The sequence below is a fragment of the Staurois parvus genome, unplaced genomic scaffold (genome assembly GCF_062004578.1).
Source record: "Staurois parvus isolate SC_StPar_1 unplaced genomic scaffold, SC_StPar_1.0 ptg000410l, whole genome shotgun sequence".
NCBI classification, from domain to species: domain Eukaryota; kingdom Metazoa; phylum Chordata; class Amphibia; order Anura; family Ranidae; genus Staurois; species Staurois parvus.
In genome coordinates this window covers 1,202,505-1,219,717 of record NW_028318206.1, presented here as the reverse complement: position 1 = coordinate 1,219,717, position 17,213 = coordinate 1,202,505, and the positions used below count along the sequence as shown (strand labels likewise).

The following is a 17,213-nucleotide window of genomic DNA, read 5'->3' as shown; positions in this document are numbered from 1 at the left end:
TATTGTGAGCTCCTTGAGGGCAGGGACTGATGTGAATGTACAATATATGAATTGTCAGCACTATGTAAATACTGTACAGTGGTACCTCGGTTTACGAACTCCTTGGTTAACTTCATTTTCGGTTTACAAATGAAAATCCATTGAAAATAATGCCTTGGTTTACGTATTTTTTCTGCAATTTGAAGCAAGTTGCTGCAGAATCCATTGCGCCTAGGAGGTTTATAGCGTTGGCCATGTGGCGTCGAGTGTGGAGGAGTTGGAGTGGTTTTTGCATCGAGTTCTAGAAATTTTTTATCATGTCCCTGTACAGTATTTATGCCTTTAAAGTGCACTTTATAAAGAGTTTTGAACAGATAGAAGACTTTTTTTCTACTTTTTTTGACCTCCGGAACAGATTAATTGGTTTTCAATGCATTCCTATGGGAAACCGCGTTTGCAAATTTTTTTGCAATACGAAATGTCCTGGAGAACGCATTAAATTCGTAAACTGAGGTATCACTGTGCCTTTAAATAAAACAAACCCGAGAGGAGTTTTCACTATTCACTACCCTATACCACTTTAAAAGACAAAAACTTCTTTTGGCTTTAGATACACTTTAACTCCACTTCATTCATCTTCTGTATAATTTGAAATTTTAAGGCATGACACTGTGATAATGAACTCTGTAATGAGTTTTCTTGTCATATTTATTTCTATTATGTCAGTGCAGGTCTATGAAATATCCATTATTTCCAGTGCGACATTGTGCTGTGTGGGGTGTAGGTGACCACTGATGGCTAGATATGACCAAAAGACAAGGGAGATGTCTTCTCCTAGTCTCGTAATATAGCAGAAGAAAGGATCGGGTCACGTAGCAGGGATTTTCCAAAGAAGCTGTAAAATCTCCCTGTGCCTTCAGAGTTACCTCCAATTGTGGGAGACAATTACTGCCTCTTAGGAGTTCAGAAACAGCACTATAATTACAAACATTACTTGAAATCGTGAGCATTACTTGTAATTATCAAGCTGTGTATGGCCACCCTGAGACTTAGCTACTATGAAGTCTTTGTGAAGATTCCTCGTCTCCAGCACAGACAAATGTATGTGCGGGCGTGTTTTTTTGAGAGCTTTCACTCTTTGGATTTTTTTTGTTTTTTGGCAACATACTAAAATTTTTGATAGTTTTTAAAGACATTTTATTGTGTGTAGCATGATTAAATAGTTTTGAATTCTATATTTTAGACTATGGGTTCTTAAAGCAGAATTCCACCTAAAAAAAAAAAAAAAGCTCGCAGCTACAAAAACTGTATCTGCTGACTTTTAAAATACAGACACTTACCTGTCCCTCAGTCCAGCGGTATCCTCACCACGGCTGGTTTCACCGGCCATCTTCTCTTCCTGGCGCCGGCATCTTCAGCTTGCGGCTTCACAGCCGGGTGCCCACTGCGCATGCGCGAGAAGCCCTGCGCTTTCTGAATGGCCCCGTAGTCTTCTGGGACCTGTCATGTGTCCCAGAAGACTACGAGGAGGGAGAGGGGAGGACAACTTCCACTTCCGATCGCCTAGGTGATCACAGTGGAACTGGGAGCGGGTATCTGTCAGATTCGGGTACCTTCTCCCCAAAGGTGCCAATCCTTAATGAGGAGCGGGGGACAAAGGCTTAAAGCAGAACTTCCTCTTTTGGGTGGAGCTCCGCTTTAAATGTTTTAATCTAAGGACCCATATACGAAAATTGTTAACGTACTGGGAACCAAGAAGATAACTTTTACCAAAATAAGAGCAAAACTATACAAAGACAAATAAATATGGTCATGTAACTAAAGCCTAAAGCTGGCCATGGATGGATTGGGCCGGTTCAGCAGGGGCTGGCCAAATTTCAATCCACCTATGGCTGTTCCAGATCAAGAGGAGTCGATCTAATGATCAATTCCTCTTGAACAGGCTGGCTGGAAAATTTTAATTTGATCAATGCATGCAGCCAATCGCATGCAGTGCTGATCAGTGTATTCTGACAGTGGAGGAGTCCCCGCTGTTAGAATACAGTAGCTCAGCGGGGAGGATTCCCACTTCTACCTTGTATGTGTGGATACGAAAATCTGTTCATTTTCTTTAGATCAGCCTGCTGGCTTATCAGAAAAAAAAATCATCAGTGTATGGCCATCAAAAATCAAAAAAAGAAAAATCAGCACAAGGGACATAGCTTAAGGTGGCTGTACACTAGTAGGTTCTCAAACAAACATTCCTACGAAAATTCTTTGTACATTGATAAATGTAATTTTGAAAGTACTTTAAAATTTTGTTTGCTTTTTGGAATAAATGTCATTTCCTGAACAAAAAACCACATTCACTGCTAGAAATTCATTAGCATTCATAGAATTTTCTCATCATTGTGGTCAAAATCAAATGTAGATTTGACCCCACTAACGATTAGAAAATGGAATGTACGTTCTTAAAATTAACTTTTTTAACGGAAATTTTCCTAGCGTGCAGTCAGCTTTACAATCTGTAGCACCCTTGTCCCTTGTGCTAATTTCTTTTAGTAGACATCCTCCTCCATTGTGCCCCCCCACCGCCACTGTAATCTTCTGGTGTTGCGGGGGTTAATACAATTAAGGCTCCATCACAGGCTCTTCTCAAGAGAGCCCAACTACGCCCAGCCTTTCCTTCCCCCCTCCTCCATTCATGAAAGCTGTACTAGAGCCTATATGAATGAGACAGGATCCATGAATGGAGAATAGACGATTGATAGCTGCACACCCTCCATTCATAGATCGTGATTCATGCCTTGTGATTGGGAGAGAGGAAGATCCAGGATCATCATTGTGTGATTTTACTGTCTACCATCTTTCCATAGCCACAATATCAGTATTGTGTGAACTGCACCTAGATAACTATTATTATTAATAATAATAATAATAATATATAATATTATCATACAACCACAAACTGGTATTGAAATATAGTGTCTCACAATCACATTGTTTACTGTGCTGTCGTATATTATTGTCATATAATCATACTCTGCACTGTACTGTACTGTACTATTGTAGTGTAATACTATCCTACAATCACAATGTTTACTGTGCTGTTATGTAACGATGTCATATAATCAAACTCTGTACTGTACTGTACTATTGTAGTGTAATACTATCCTACAATCACAATGTTTACTGTGCTGTTATGTAACGATGTCATATAATCAAACTCTGTACTGTACTGTACTATTGTAGTGTAATACTATCCTACAATCACAATGTTTACTGTGCTGTTATGTAACGATGTCATATAATCAAACTCTGTACTGTACTATTGTAGTGTAATACTAGCCTACAATCACAATGTTTACTGTGCTGTTATGTAACGATGTCATACAATCAAACTCTGTACTGTGCTATAGTAGTGTAATACTATCCTACAATCACAATATTTACTGTGCTGTTATGTAACGATGTCATATAATCAAACTCTGTACTGTGCTATAGTAGTGTAATACTGTCCCACAATCAAGCTGTTTTCTGTGCTGTCATGGTATTATGTCATACAATCACAAACTGCTATTGAAGTGTAGTGTCCCACAATCACATTGTTTATTATGCTGTTGTGTAATATTGTCATATAGTCATGCACTGTACTGCACTATTGTAATGTAATACTATCCTGATGTCATTGGTTGTCAGGACGTCGGCGGCTAGAAGGTGGCAATGGTGCACAAGGAAAACCTGTGGCTTTGTGTAACTAAAAGGCAGGCTTGTTCCACCCGCTGGCAAGTTTTTGGCAATTTTTAGATATTTTGTAAAGGCATCCCTGAAGAAACCTCAAGGCACCCACGGGTGTCAGGGCACCCTGGTTGAGAAAGACTGCCAAAGTGTATGATAGCAGGGTTGCCAACCTCCTGCACCTTTTTTTTTTTACTGACAGAGCAAATGTTTTTACTGACAACCTGAAAAATCGACAGAACTATAAACTAAAACAACCGATATAAAGACAATCTGTGAACTCTGACAATACCCATAACAAGTAATTGGCCTGGTTTACATTTAAAAGGTCAACGCAACATGACAAACTATCAGCCACCCTGCTGGGATGCAGTTGAAAAACAAGTTCTGTTATGCATGCCAATGGGCATGTCCAGGGGCGGACTGACCATTTGGACACTCGGGCACTGCCCGAGGGCCCGGGGTCAGTAGGGGGCCCCATGAGATGTCCCTGGTACCTTTTTCATAGGCTTTTTTGAGTTTGGGCAAGGACACAGGGGCCCCATGATCCGCTATTGCCCAGGGGCCCCATGAGTTGTCAGTCCACCCCTGGGCATGACCAAGTTGCGTCCAATAGTGAAAGTGCTGTAAAAGAGGATGAACCGCTCCCTGACCACCTACCTCTAAATGAACATAGTAGCTGTTTGGGTGAGTACACATTGCCATGGCCTTGATGCTTAGTTTCATAGTGCAGTCATTTTAACTTGACATGTCAAGTTTCACAGGCGGCATCGCAATGCTTGGCTTGTTGTGGTTGCGGTTGTGACAAGGTATTTCAATGCAAAATTCCCATTCAGCTGGAAAAAAAACATATGCAGGAGGTAGTAGTATCACCTCCTGCACTAATAGTGGGAGGGTCTTAAATACCGGTACAGAGTGCAGGGTTCAGGAGTGTGCTATGTACAAAGCACAGGGTTCAGGAGTGTGCTACATACAAATCACAGGGTTTATGTTTGTACTACGTACAGAATGCAGGTTTCAGGGGTGCGCTGCATGCAGAGTGCAGGTTTCAGGGGTGCGCTGCATACAGAGTGCAGGTTTCAAGGGTGCTCTGCACACAGAGTGCAGGGGTCAGGGGTGCGCTGCACACAGAGTGCAGGGGTCAGTAGTGCGCAGCACAGAGTGCAGGTTTCAGGGGTGCACTGCACAGTGTGCAGGGTTCAGGGTTGCGCTGTGTACAGAGTGCAGGTGTTCAGGTGTGTACGCTGTGTATATAATGCATTGTTCAGGAGAATGCTGCATGCATGCTGTGTACAGAGTGCAGGTGTTCAGGTGTGCACTGTGTACAGAGTGCAGGGTGCAGATGTGCACTGTGTTTAGAGTGCAGGGTTCAGATGTACACTGAGTGCAGGGTTCAGGTGGGCACTGTGTTCAGAGTGCAGGGTTCAGATGTACACTGTGTGCAGAGTGCAGGGTTCAGGTGTGCACTGTGTTCAGAGTGCAGGGTTCAGGTGTGCACTGTGTTCAGAGTGCAGGGTTCAGGTGTGCACTGTGTTCAGAGTGCAGGGTTCAGATGTACACTGTGTTCAGAGTGCAGGGTTCAGATGTACACTGTGTTCAGAGTGCAGGGTTCAGATGTACACTGTGTTCAGAGTGCAGGGATCAGGTGGGCACTGTGTTCAGAGTGCAGGGTTCAGGTGTGCACTGTGTGCAGAGTGCAAGGTTCAGGTGTGCACTGTGTTCAGAGTGCAGGGTTCAGGTGTGCACTGTGTTCAGAGTGCAGGGTTCAGGTGTGCACTGTGTTCAGAGTGCAGGGTTCAGGTGTGCACTGTGTGCAGAGTGCAGGGTTCAGGTGTGCACTGTGTGCAGAGTGCAGGGTTCAGGTGTGCACTGTGTTCAGAGTGCAGGGTTCAGATGTACACTGTGTTCAGAGTGCAGGGTTCAGATGTACACTGTGTTCAGAGTGCAGGGTTCAGGTGTGCACTGTGTGCAGAGTGCAGGGTTCAGGTGTACACTGTGTTCAGAGTGCAGGGTTCAGATGTACACTGTGTTCAGAGTGCAGGGTTCAGATGTACACTGTGTTCAGAGTGCAGGGATCAGGTGGGCACTGTGTTCAGAGTGCAGGGTTCAGGTGTGCACTGTGTTCAGAGTGCAGGGATCAGGTGTGCACTGTGTGCAGAGTGCAGGGTTCAGGTGTGCACTGTGTGCAGAGTGCAGGGTTCAGGTGTGCACTGTGTTCAGAGTGCAGGGATCAGGTGTGCACTGTGTGCAGAGTGCAGGGTTCAGGTGTGCACTGTGTGCAGAGTGCAGGGTTCAGGTGTGCACTGTGTGCAGAGTGCAGGGTTCAGGTGTGCACTGTGTGCAGAGTGCAGGGTTCAGGTGTGCACTGTGTACAGAGTGCAGGGTTCAGGAGTGCGGTGCGTGCATAGTACAGGGGTGCCCTCTTTCCCCAAAATCGCCCCCTCCCCCAGTACAGTGCACTACTCCCACCCTCATATCCCCCTCTTTGATAGTACCTGATAGAGAACTGTGACTGTGGAAGAGCAGGATAGGTTACTCAGGAGGAGAGTGTAGTGTAGCTGCGGGGTACATGGAGCCATGGGCACGGGCTGCAGGAGCTGCTGCTGCCAAACAAGCATCGGGTTCCAACTACCCGTCTATGCAGAGAGACACTAGGCGGAGCGCAATTGACATCACTCCTCAGCCGGAACTGGAGGAATAGGATGGACAAATGTGGCCGCCTGCTCCTTCCACTGCCTGCTCCAGCCTGCTTTTCTTTAAAAATAATCCCAACTGGCTCCAAACTTCCTGGATAAATGGCTGCTGGTGCTGCATCAAGCTGTCAAAGGGTTCTCTCTTACACTTGAAGAGCGAACGCTAACCTGCCTGAAAAAAAGGAATGATTTTTACTGACATAGAATTTCTCTAATGGACATTTATTGACAGCTGTAAAAATCAATGACAGTTGGCAACCCTGTATGACAGTATTACACTCTACCAACACATCACAAAGAATGATTGTTATTTATTAACTGTACTGTACAGAGTGTGATTGTATGACAGTATTATACCATGACTGTACTGTACAGGGTGTGATTGCATGACAGTATTATACCATGACTGTACTGTACAGAGTGTGATTGTATGACAGTATTATACCATGACTGTACTGTACAGAGTGTGATTGTATGACAGTATTATACCATGACTGTACTGTACAGAGTGTGATTGTATGACAGTATTATACCATGACAGTGCTGTACAGGGTGTGATTGTATGACAGTATTATACCATGACTGTGCTGTACAGGGTGTGATTGTATGACAGTATTATACCATGACTGTGCTGTACAGGGTGTGATTGCATGACAGTATTATACCATGACTGTACTGTACAGAGTGTGATTGTAGGACAGTATTATACCATGACTGTGCTGTACAGGGTGTGATTGCATGACAGTATTATACCATGACTGTACTGTACAGAGTGTGATTGTAGGACAGTATTACACTATGAATGTACTGTACAGGGTTTGATTGCATGACAGTATTATACCATGACTGTGCTGTACAGAGTGTGATTGTATGACAGTATTATACCATGACTGTACTGTACAGGGTGTGATTGCATGACAGTATTATACCATGACTGTACTGTACAGAGTGTGATTGTAGGACAGTATTACACTATGAATGTACTGTACAGGGTTTGATTGTATGACAGTATTATACCATGACAGTACTGTACAGAGTGTGATTGTAGGACAGTATTACACTATGAATGTACTGTACAGGGTTTGATTGTATGACAGTATTATACCATGACTGTACTTTACAGAGTGTGATTGTATGACAGTAGTATACCATGACTGTACTGTACAGAGTGTGATTGTAGGACAGTATTACACTATGAATGTACTGTACAGAGTGTGATTGTATGACAGTATTATACCATGACTGTACTGTACAGAGTGTGATTGTAGGACAGTATTACACTATGAATGTACTGTACAGAGTGTGATTGTATGACAGTATTATACCATGACTGTACTGTACAGGGTATGATTGTATGATAGTGTTATACTATGACTGTATTGTACAGAGTGTGATTGTATGACAGTATTACACTATGACTGTACTGTACAGAGTGTGATTGTATGACAGTATTACACTATGAATGTATTGTACAGAGTGTGATTGTATGACAGTATTACACTATGAATGTACTGTACAGAGTGTGATTGTATGATAGTGTTATACTATGTCAGAACATCAAACAGTATGATTGTATTACAGTATTACATTGTGAAGGTACAGTACAAAGTGTGATTAATGGAAGGTTTTAAGCTATGACTGTACAGTATGAAGTGTTGTATTACAGTGTTACACAATGGCAGCACTACAAGCAGTTTGATTGTATGACAGTATTACATCATAATTGTACAGTGTGATTATATCACAGGATTAGACTATGAAAGCAGTGTAGTATGACAATAAACAGTGTGATTGTGTTACAGTATTATACTATGATAGGACTGCATAGACTGCAATTATATGATAATATTATACTATAATTGTACAGTACAGAATGTTATTGTATGACAATATTATATTATGGTGTACATCAAACAGTGTGATGGTGTGACAATATTACACTATACAGCGAAAGCACAGTACAGAGTGCGATTGTATGACAATATTACAGTATGACAGCAAAGTAAACAGTGAGATTGTGGGACAGAGTTTGATTGTATGACATCATTGCACTTTAGCACAGTAAACATTGTGATTGTAGGATAGTATTACACTAAAATAGTGCAGTACAGAGTATGACTATATGACAATATTACACAACAGCATAATAAACAATGTGATGATGGGACACTACACTTCAATAGCAGTTTGTGATCGTATGACATAATACCATGACAGCACAGAAAACAGCTTGATTGTGGGACAGTATTACACTATTATAGCACAGTACAGAGTTTGATTGTATGACATCGTTACATAACAGCACAGTAAACATTGTGATTGTAGGATAGTATTACACTACAATAGTACAGTACAATACAGTGCAGAGTATGATTATATGACAATAATATACGACAGCACAGTAAACAATGTGATTGTGAGACACTATATTTCAATAGCAGTTTGTGGTTGTATGATAATATTATACCATGACAGCACAGAAAACAGTTTGATTGTGGGATAGTATTATATTATAATAGCAGAGTGTGATTGCATGACAATATTACATCATAACAACACAGTAAACAGTGTGATTTTGGGACAGTATTACACTAGAATAGCACAGTACAGAGTATGATTATATGGCAATATTACACCATGTCAGCATAGAAAATAGTGTGATTGTGGGACAGTATTACATTTGAAGAATATAGATGACAGCTGCACTCCCTTTTTTTAGCTCATCCAGGCACATTATTCAGCTATCAATTATACAGCTGCATCGTACATGTCCCCAGATAGGAAACACCTTGTGACAGTATTATAATTTAATAGCACAGTACAGAGTGTTTTGTTTGGCAATGTTACACCATCACAGAACAGTAAACAGTGTGATTGCATGACAGTATTACACTATAATAGCAAAGTACAGAGTGTGGTTGTATAACTATACTACACCATGAAAGGGTATGTGTGTATGACAGTAATATAATAAAATAGCACAGTACAGAGTGTGAATGTATAAAAATATTACAGCATATCAGAACAGTAAATAGTATGATTGTGTGACAGTATTATACTATAATATTACAGTACAGGATATGATTGTATGACAATAATACACTATAATAGCACAGTAAACAGTGTGATTGAGGGACAGTATTATACAATATAAACACAGTACATAGTGTGATTGTATGACAATATTACACCATGAAAGAGTATGTTAGTATGACATTATTATACTATAACAGCACAGTATAGAGTGTGATTGTATGATAATATTACCTTATGCCAGCACAGTATAGAGTGTGATTGTATGACGATATTATACTATATCAGCACAGTACATAGTGCGATTGTATGACAATGTTACCCTATACCAGCACAGTACAGAGTGTGATTGTATGACAATATTACCCTATAACAGCACAGTATAGAATGTGATGGTATGATAATATTACCCTATGCCAGCACAGTACAGAGTGTGATTGTATGACGATATTACACTATATCAGCACAGTACATAGTGCGATTGTATGACGATATTACCCTATACCAGCACAGTACATAGTGCGATTGTATGACGATATTACCCTATAACAGCACAGTGCATAGTGTGATTGCATGACAATATTACCCTATAACAGCACAGTACAGAGTGTGATTGCATGACAATATTACCCTATAACAGCACAGTACATAGTGTGATTGTATGACAATATTACCCTATACCAGCACAGTACAGAGTGTGATTGTATGCTAATATTACCCTATGCCAACACAGTACAGAGTGTGATTGTATGACAATATTACACCATGAAAGAGTATGCTTGTATGACAGTATTATACTATAACAGCACAGTACAGAGTGTGATTGTATGACGATATTACCCTATAACAGCACAGTACATAGAGTGATTGTATGACGATATTACCCTATAACAGCACAGTACATAGAGTGATTGTATGACAATGTTACCCTATAACAGCACAGTACATAGTGTGATTGTATGACGATGTTACCCTATACCAGCACAGTACAGAGTGTGATTGTATGACAATGTTACCCTGTAACAGCACAGTACATAGTGTGATTGTATGACGATATTACCCTATACCAGCACAGTACAGAGTGTGATTGTATGACAATGTTACCCTGTAACAGCACAGCACATACTGTGATTGTATGACGATATTACCCTATACCAGCACAGTACAGAGTGCGATTGTATGACGATATTACCCTATACCAGCACAGTACATAGAGTGATTGTATGACAATGTTACCCTATAACAGCACAGTACATAGTGTGATTGTATGACAATGTTACCCTATACCAGCACAGTACAGAGTGCGATTGTATGACGATATTACCCTATACCAGCACAGTACATAGTGTGATTGTATGACAATGTTACCCTATACCAGCACAGTACAGAGTGCGATTGTATGACGATATTACCCTATACCAGCACAGTACATAGAGTGATTGTATGACAATGTTACCCTATAACAGCACAGTACATAGTGTGATTGTATGACAATGTTACCCTATACCAGCACAGTACATAGTGTGATTGTATGACAATCTTACCCTATACCAGCACAGTACAGAGTGCGATTGTATGACAATATTACCCTATACCAGCACAGTACAGAGTGTGATTGTATGACAATGTTACCCTATACCAGCACAGTACATAGTGTGATTGTATGACAATGTTACCCTATACCAGCACAGTACAGAGTGTGATTGTATGACAATATTACCCTATACCAGCACAGTACAGAGTGTGATTGTATGACAATGTTACCCTATACCAGCACAGTACATAGAGTGATTGTATGACAATGTTACCCTATACCAGCACAGTACAGAGTGCGATTGTATGACAATATTACCCTATACCAGCACAGTACAGAGTGCGATTGTATGACAATGTTACCCTATACCAGCACAGTACATAGAGTGATTGTATGACAATGTTACCCTATACCAGCACAGTACATAGAGTGATTGTATGACAATGTTACCCTATACCAGCACAGTACAGAGTGGGATTGTATGACAATGTTATCCTATACCAGCACAGTACAGAGTGGGATTGTATGACAATGTTATCCTATACCAGCACAGTACAGAGTGCGATTGTATGACAATGTTACCCTATACCAGCACAGTACAGAGTGCGATTGTATGACAATATTACCCTATACCAGCACAGTACAGAGTGTGATTGTGGGACAGTATTATGCTCTAATAGTACATTACACAACATGATGTTTTTCACAGAAAAGGAAATAAAAGTGTTACTCGATTATATTCAGTGATCTCAACATCTTATTTTAAAACAATATCTGACTTTTCCACTAGTCCAGAGACTGTGTTGGTATGACAGCCCCGAGGCATACAGAGAGGGATTGTGTGCAGTGATTGCTGTACACAGAGTCCGGATTGGGTTGGGAGAGGGGTGTTCTGTTCCATCCTCTGCACGGGGTGGAAATTTCCGAGCCTCACCTGGCTGTCGGAGCTGGAAAGGTTTAGTGTATGTGTGCGGGTCTGAGCGCTGCTGTTTGAATAGGCCGTTCATGCAGTTACAGGAAGGCCGCGATATTTACTGATAGACTGCATGGTCAATATTGGGCCTGTCGGTCCTACAGGGTATTACAGCGTATTCTTGGCTCCTCACTCCTTTAACCCCTGGTAGACCGCTCTCCATGCAGAGGAATAAAGCTGGCCATATCTTATATGATGAATCTTGGAGATCCTTGCATTGCAGATGCAGGGCCGGACTTACCTACGGGGACAGTGGTCTTGTGTCTGTGGGTGGGAGAGGCCCAGGTGGGCTTCTCCCTGTATAATTATCGATCACACCCAGTTCATGGCACCTTCCTGGTGCTCCATTGTGGCCCCCATGACATAACCAGTGTTCCTGGGTATGGAGAACCTCCTCCCAGGGTGCTGTGTTCTGGCCTGAGGGACTGAATGTGTGACGACTGCGACTCCAGGTAAGTTCTGACTAAACTGACCGAAGGTTAGCACAACCTAAAAGTGACTTTTTCTTTCAGTGTTGAATAGAATGGAAAGAGGCTGAGAACTGCTAATGGGTTTTACCGCCCTCAGGAGCTCTGTAAGGCCTTGTTTACACTCGCAGCACATGGTTGTCGCACGGCCCCATTCACTTGAACCGCAGTCAAACATGACCCATGGTGCAAATTTTGCTGAGCTGTGCCACACCATGACCGCAGATTTGTGCTGGGGGGGGGGGATTTCGGAATGGGATGGATCTGTACTGAGAGGCAGGGAAATTTATGCTTAGGGGGTAAGTATAGAGATTAGTGCTCGATTTCTTTTTTTGAGGGGGGGGGGGGATTTTTGCTAACACATAATGCTCATACATCTTGGAGGGGGTGCAATTTGGCATGTTCGCCTTGGGCTCTAGATGTCCTTGTCCTGGCACTGGCAATGAGAGGATAGCTATTGTTACACATCTGGGGCTGTGAGAGGAGAGATTCTGTCTTCCCACACACAACGGCTTTGCCCTCCCCTCTGCTGTCCATTCACAGAAGCCTTTGTATGCTGTGAATGAGTTCACTTAATACAAAGCGCTCTGTGATTGGGCAGGAGGAGGGCAGGGGCAGTCACAGCAGCTGCTTGCAACTCTGCACCAGAAGGTCCAGCATTGGAGCCCCAGAAGCATAGGGATAGCTATGCTCCCGAAGCTCCATAAAACTGTCAGATGTAAGTGAAAGAGATAAGCCCAGGAGGTGGCTGATACAATACAACACAGAAAAAATACGTATAAATGGGACAGAACAAGCATCATCCTCCTCTCCCCCTTAGTGATAGCTGATGAACAGGAGCTAATACGAAGACAAGTGCATGTACTTCTATTACCAGCATTGGAGCACCAGAAGCATAGGGATAGCTATGCTCCCGGAGCTCCATAAAACTGTCAGATGCAAGTTAAAGAGGTAAGCCCAGGAGGTGGCTGATACAATACAACACAGAAAAAAATACGTATAAATGGGACAGAACAAGCATCATCCTCCTCTCCTCCTTAGTGATAGCTGATGAAAAGAAGCTAATACGAAGACAAGTGCATCTACTTCTATTACCAGCATTGGAGCACCAGAAGCAAAGGGATAGCTATGCTCCCGGAGCTCCATAAAACTGTCAGATGTAAGTTAAAGAGGTAAGCCCAGGAGGTGGCTGATACAATACAACACAGAAAAAATACATATAAATGGGACAGAACAAGCATCATCCTCCTCTCCCCCTTAGTGACAGCTGATGAACAGGAGCTAATACGAACACAAGTGCATGTACTTCTATTACCAACATTGGAGCACCAGAAGCATAGGGATAGCTATGCTCCCGGAGCTCCATAAAACTGTCAGATCTAAGTTAAAGAGATAAGCCCAGGAGGTGGCTGATACAATACAACACAGAAAAAATACATATAAATGGGACAGAACAAGCATCATCCTCCTCTCCCCCTTAGTGACAGCTGATGAACAGGAGCTAATACAAACACAAGTGCATGTACTTCTATTACCAGCATTGGAGCACCAGAAGCATAGGGATAGCTATGCTCCCGGAGCTCCATAAAACTGTCAGATGTAAGTTAAAGAGGTAAGCCCAGGAGGTGACTGATACAATACAACACAGAAAAAATACATATAAATGGGACAGAACAAGCATCATCCTCCTCTCCCCCTTATTGACAGCTGATGAACAGGAGCTAATACGAAGACAAGTGCATGTACTTCTATTACCAGCATTGGAGCACCAGAAGCATAGGGATAGCTATGCTCCCGGAGCTCCATAAAACTGTCAGATGCAAGTTAAAGAGGTAAGCCCAGGAGGTGGCTGATACAATACAACACAGAAAAAAATACGTATAAATGGGACAGAACAAGCATCATCCTCCTCTCCCCCTTAGTGATAGCTGATGAAAAGAAGCTAATACGAAGACAAGTGCATGTACTTCTATTACCAGCATTGGCGCACCAGAAGCAAAGGGATAGCTATGCTCCCGGGGCTCCATAAAACTGTCAGATGTAAGTGAAAGAGATAAGCCCAGGAGGAGGCTGATACAATACAACACAGAAAAAATACATATAAATGGGACAGAACAAGCATCATCCTCCTCTCCCCCTTAGTGACAGCTGATAAAAAGGAGCTAATACAAAGACAAGTGCATGTACTTCTTTTACCAGCATTGGAGCACCAGAAGCATAGGGATAGCTATGCTCCCGGAGCTCCATAAAACTGTCAGATGTAAGTTAAAGAGATAAGCCCAGGAGGTGGCTGATACAATACAACACAGAAAAAAAATACATCTAAATGTGACAGAACAAGCATCATCCTCCTCTCCCCCTTAGTGACAGCTGATGAAAAGGAGCTAATACGAAGACAAGTGCATGTACTTTTATTACCAGCAGTGAAGCGCCAGAAACATAGGGATAGCTATGCTCCCGGAGCTCCATAAAACTGTCAGATGTAAGTTAAAGAGGTAAGCCCAGGAGGTGGCTGATACAATAAAACACAGAAAAAATACATATAAATGGGACAGAACAAGCATCATCCTCCTCTCCCCCTTAGTGACAGCTGATGAACAGGAGCTAATACGAACACAAGTGCATGTACTTCTATTACCAGCATTGGAGCACCAGAAGCATAGGGATAGCTATGCTCCCGGAGCTCCATAAAACTGTCAGATGTAAGTTAAAGAGATAAGCCCAAGAGGTGGCTGATACAACACAGAAAAAAAATATATATAAATGGGACAGAACAAGCATCATCCTCCTCTCCCCCTTAGTGACAGCTGATGAGCAGGAGCTAATACGAAGACAAGTGCATATACTTCTATTACCAGCATTGGAGCGACAGAGGCATAGGGATAGCTATGCTCCCAGAGCTCCATAAAACTGTCAGATGTAAGTTAAAGAGATAAGCCCAGGAGGTGGCTGATACAATACAACACAGAAAAAAAATACATATAAATGGGACAGAACAAGCATCATCCTCCTCTCCCCCTTAGTGACAGCTGATGAACAGGAGCTAATACGAACACAAGTGCATGTACTTCTATTACCAGCATTGGAGCACCAGAAGCATAGGGATAGCTATGCTCCCGGAGTTCCATAAAACTGTCAGATGTAAGTTAAAGAGATAAGCCCAAGAGGTGGCTGATACAATACAACACAGAAAAAAAAATACATATAAATGGGACAGAACAAGCATCATCCTCCTCTCCCCCTTAGTGACAGCTGATAAACAGGAGCTAATACGAAGACAAGTGCATGTACTTCTATTAGCAGTATCTAAAAATCAATTTAGTATTTAAAAAAAAAAAATAACGAATACATGGATTAAACATTGTTTGCACGTTCGTCTTTAAATATTTTGAGTTTTGACCGGTGCCTAGGGGCGATTTTTGACAGCGTGCGCGAGCTGCAAATGTACTTTTCATGTTGCCTTGCCGTAGAGGGGATTGGAGCTGTGCGGGTCACCTTCTGGTCAGCAGGCTGTCACGGTGAAATGCTGCTCCTTCTGCAGTAACTGACCTTGTTTTATTTCTTGCTAGAGGTGACATATCGGGAGGAGAGCTGTGATGACGAGGACGTGCACAACAACAGCTGCCCCCAGGAGGGTGACCTGGCTTTAAGACTTTAGAATGAAACATCAACTCTTTCTGTCCTGTGGCAAGTATCCGCGCAGCCTATAATCATTCACTCCGGGGAGCGCGTTAATTACAGCCATAATGTTGCCTGCTGTTATTTACAGCTGAATGTTTCTTATTAGTGTGATCACATCACGAGTGGGAGCATGTCCTCAAACTACACAAATGGCCGGTGTCACACGTGCCCGACGCTTGCCGAAAATACATAGGCAAGTTACAAGCTAATGGCGTGAAAGATTAAAAAAAAAAAAAAGAAAGAACAAAGTGAATTTAGGCTTTGTTAAAACATGCAGCTAGGGAACAGTAAAACTAGGTGCTTGAGCTGCGGTTTTATCCCCCCTCCACTGACAACCCGCTTACAGCTGTAAATATGCCACGGCTGTGGCAAAACTACAATTGCGACTTATACAGTTCTATGGGGCTACACCACGGGAAAAGCACACAGTTGCGGTGCAGTAGTATGGCAAATACAAGGTTAACTAATTAAATGTGTACCCTCCTTTTTTTTATCCCCTCAAAAAGTTAATACCTTCCACCCTAGAAAGTGTAATAAAATATAAATAACCTTTTTGTGATATAGTAAATTAACAAAATAAATTAAATTAAGAAATCATAAAATATATACCAAGAAATATAAAATATAAATAAAAATAAAAAAATACAAAACTCCCCAAATCCAAAAGTGTCCAATAATAAATCCAAAAATAAGTCCAAAAACAGTGTCCAAAATTCTCCAAATACAGAAGTTGACCTCTATTTCATCCAAAACGTACCTCAAAAAAAATAAATATAAATAATCTAGTGCAATTCAGTTAATTAAAAGAAATCACCCCGTGCAACTTCACACTTCACTTCAAAAATATTTGTGAAAAAAAATAAATAAAAAAAAAATTATATACAGTTGTGACCAAAATTATTCAACCCCCACTGAAATTGAGTGTTTTGGCCAGTTTGACATTGCTTTTGATCATTCAGTCATCTTGCTTACATTTACATTAAAGAGGCACTTGTAGGTCAGACAAATATAACATAACAGTTATAATGAAATAACCACAAATGTCTTTTCTGTGCTCACAGCATTATCAGTTTTATTCAACCCCCAAGTGACATTCAATCTTAGTACTTAGTACAGCATCCTTTTACAGTTATAAC

General features: G+C 41.7%; 1 protein-coding gene across 3 annotated transcripts in view; it reads left to right on the top strand.

Annotated features, from left to right (window-relative positions):
• CHST1 (carbohydrate sulfotransferase 1) overlaps positions 1–17,213 on the top strand; it is a 78,841-nt gene that overhangs the window by 43,687 nt on the left and 17,941 nt on the right. For 2 of the 3 annotated variants that reach the window (XM_089686762.1, XM_089686763.1), the window contains one exon: positions 15,966–16,083. The exons of the other annotated variant lie outside the window; for it this stretch is intronic. The gene's annotated coding sequence lies outside the window, so the exon portion shown is untranslated. The remainder of the gene's footprint in view (positions 1–15,965; positions 16,084–17,213) is intronic. 3 annotated transcript variants of the gene reach the window in all.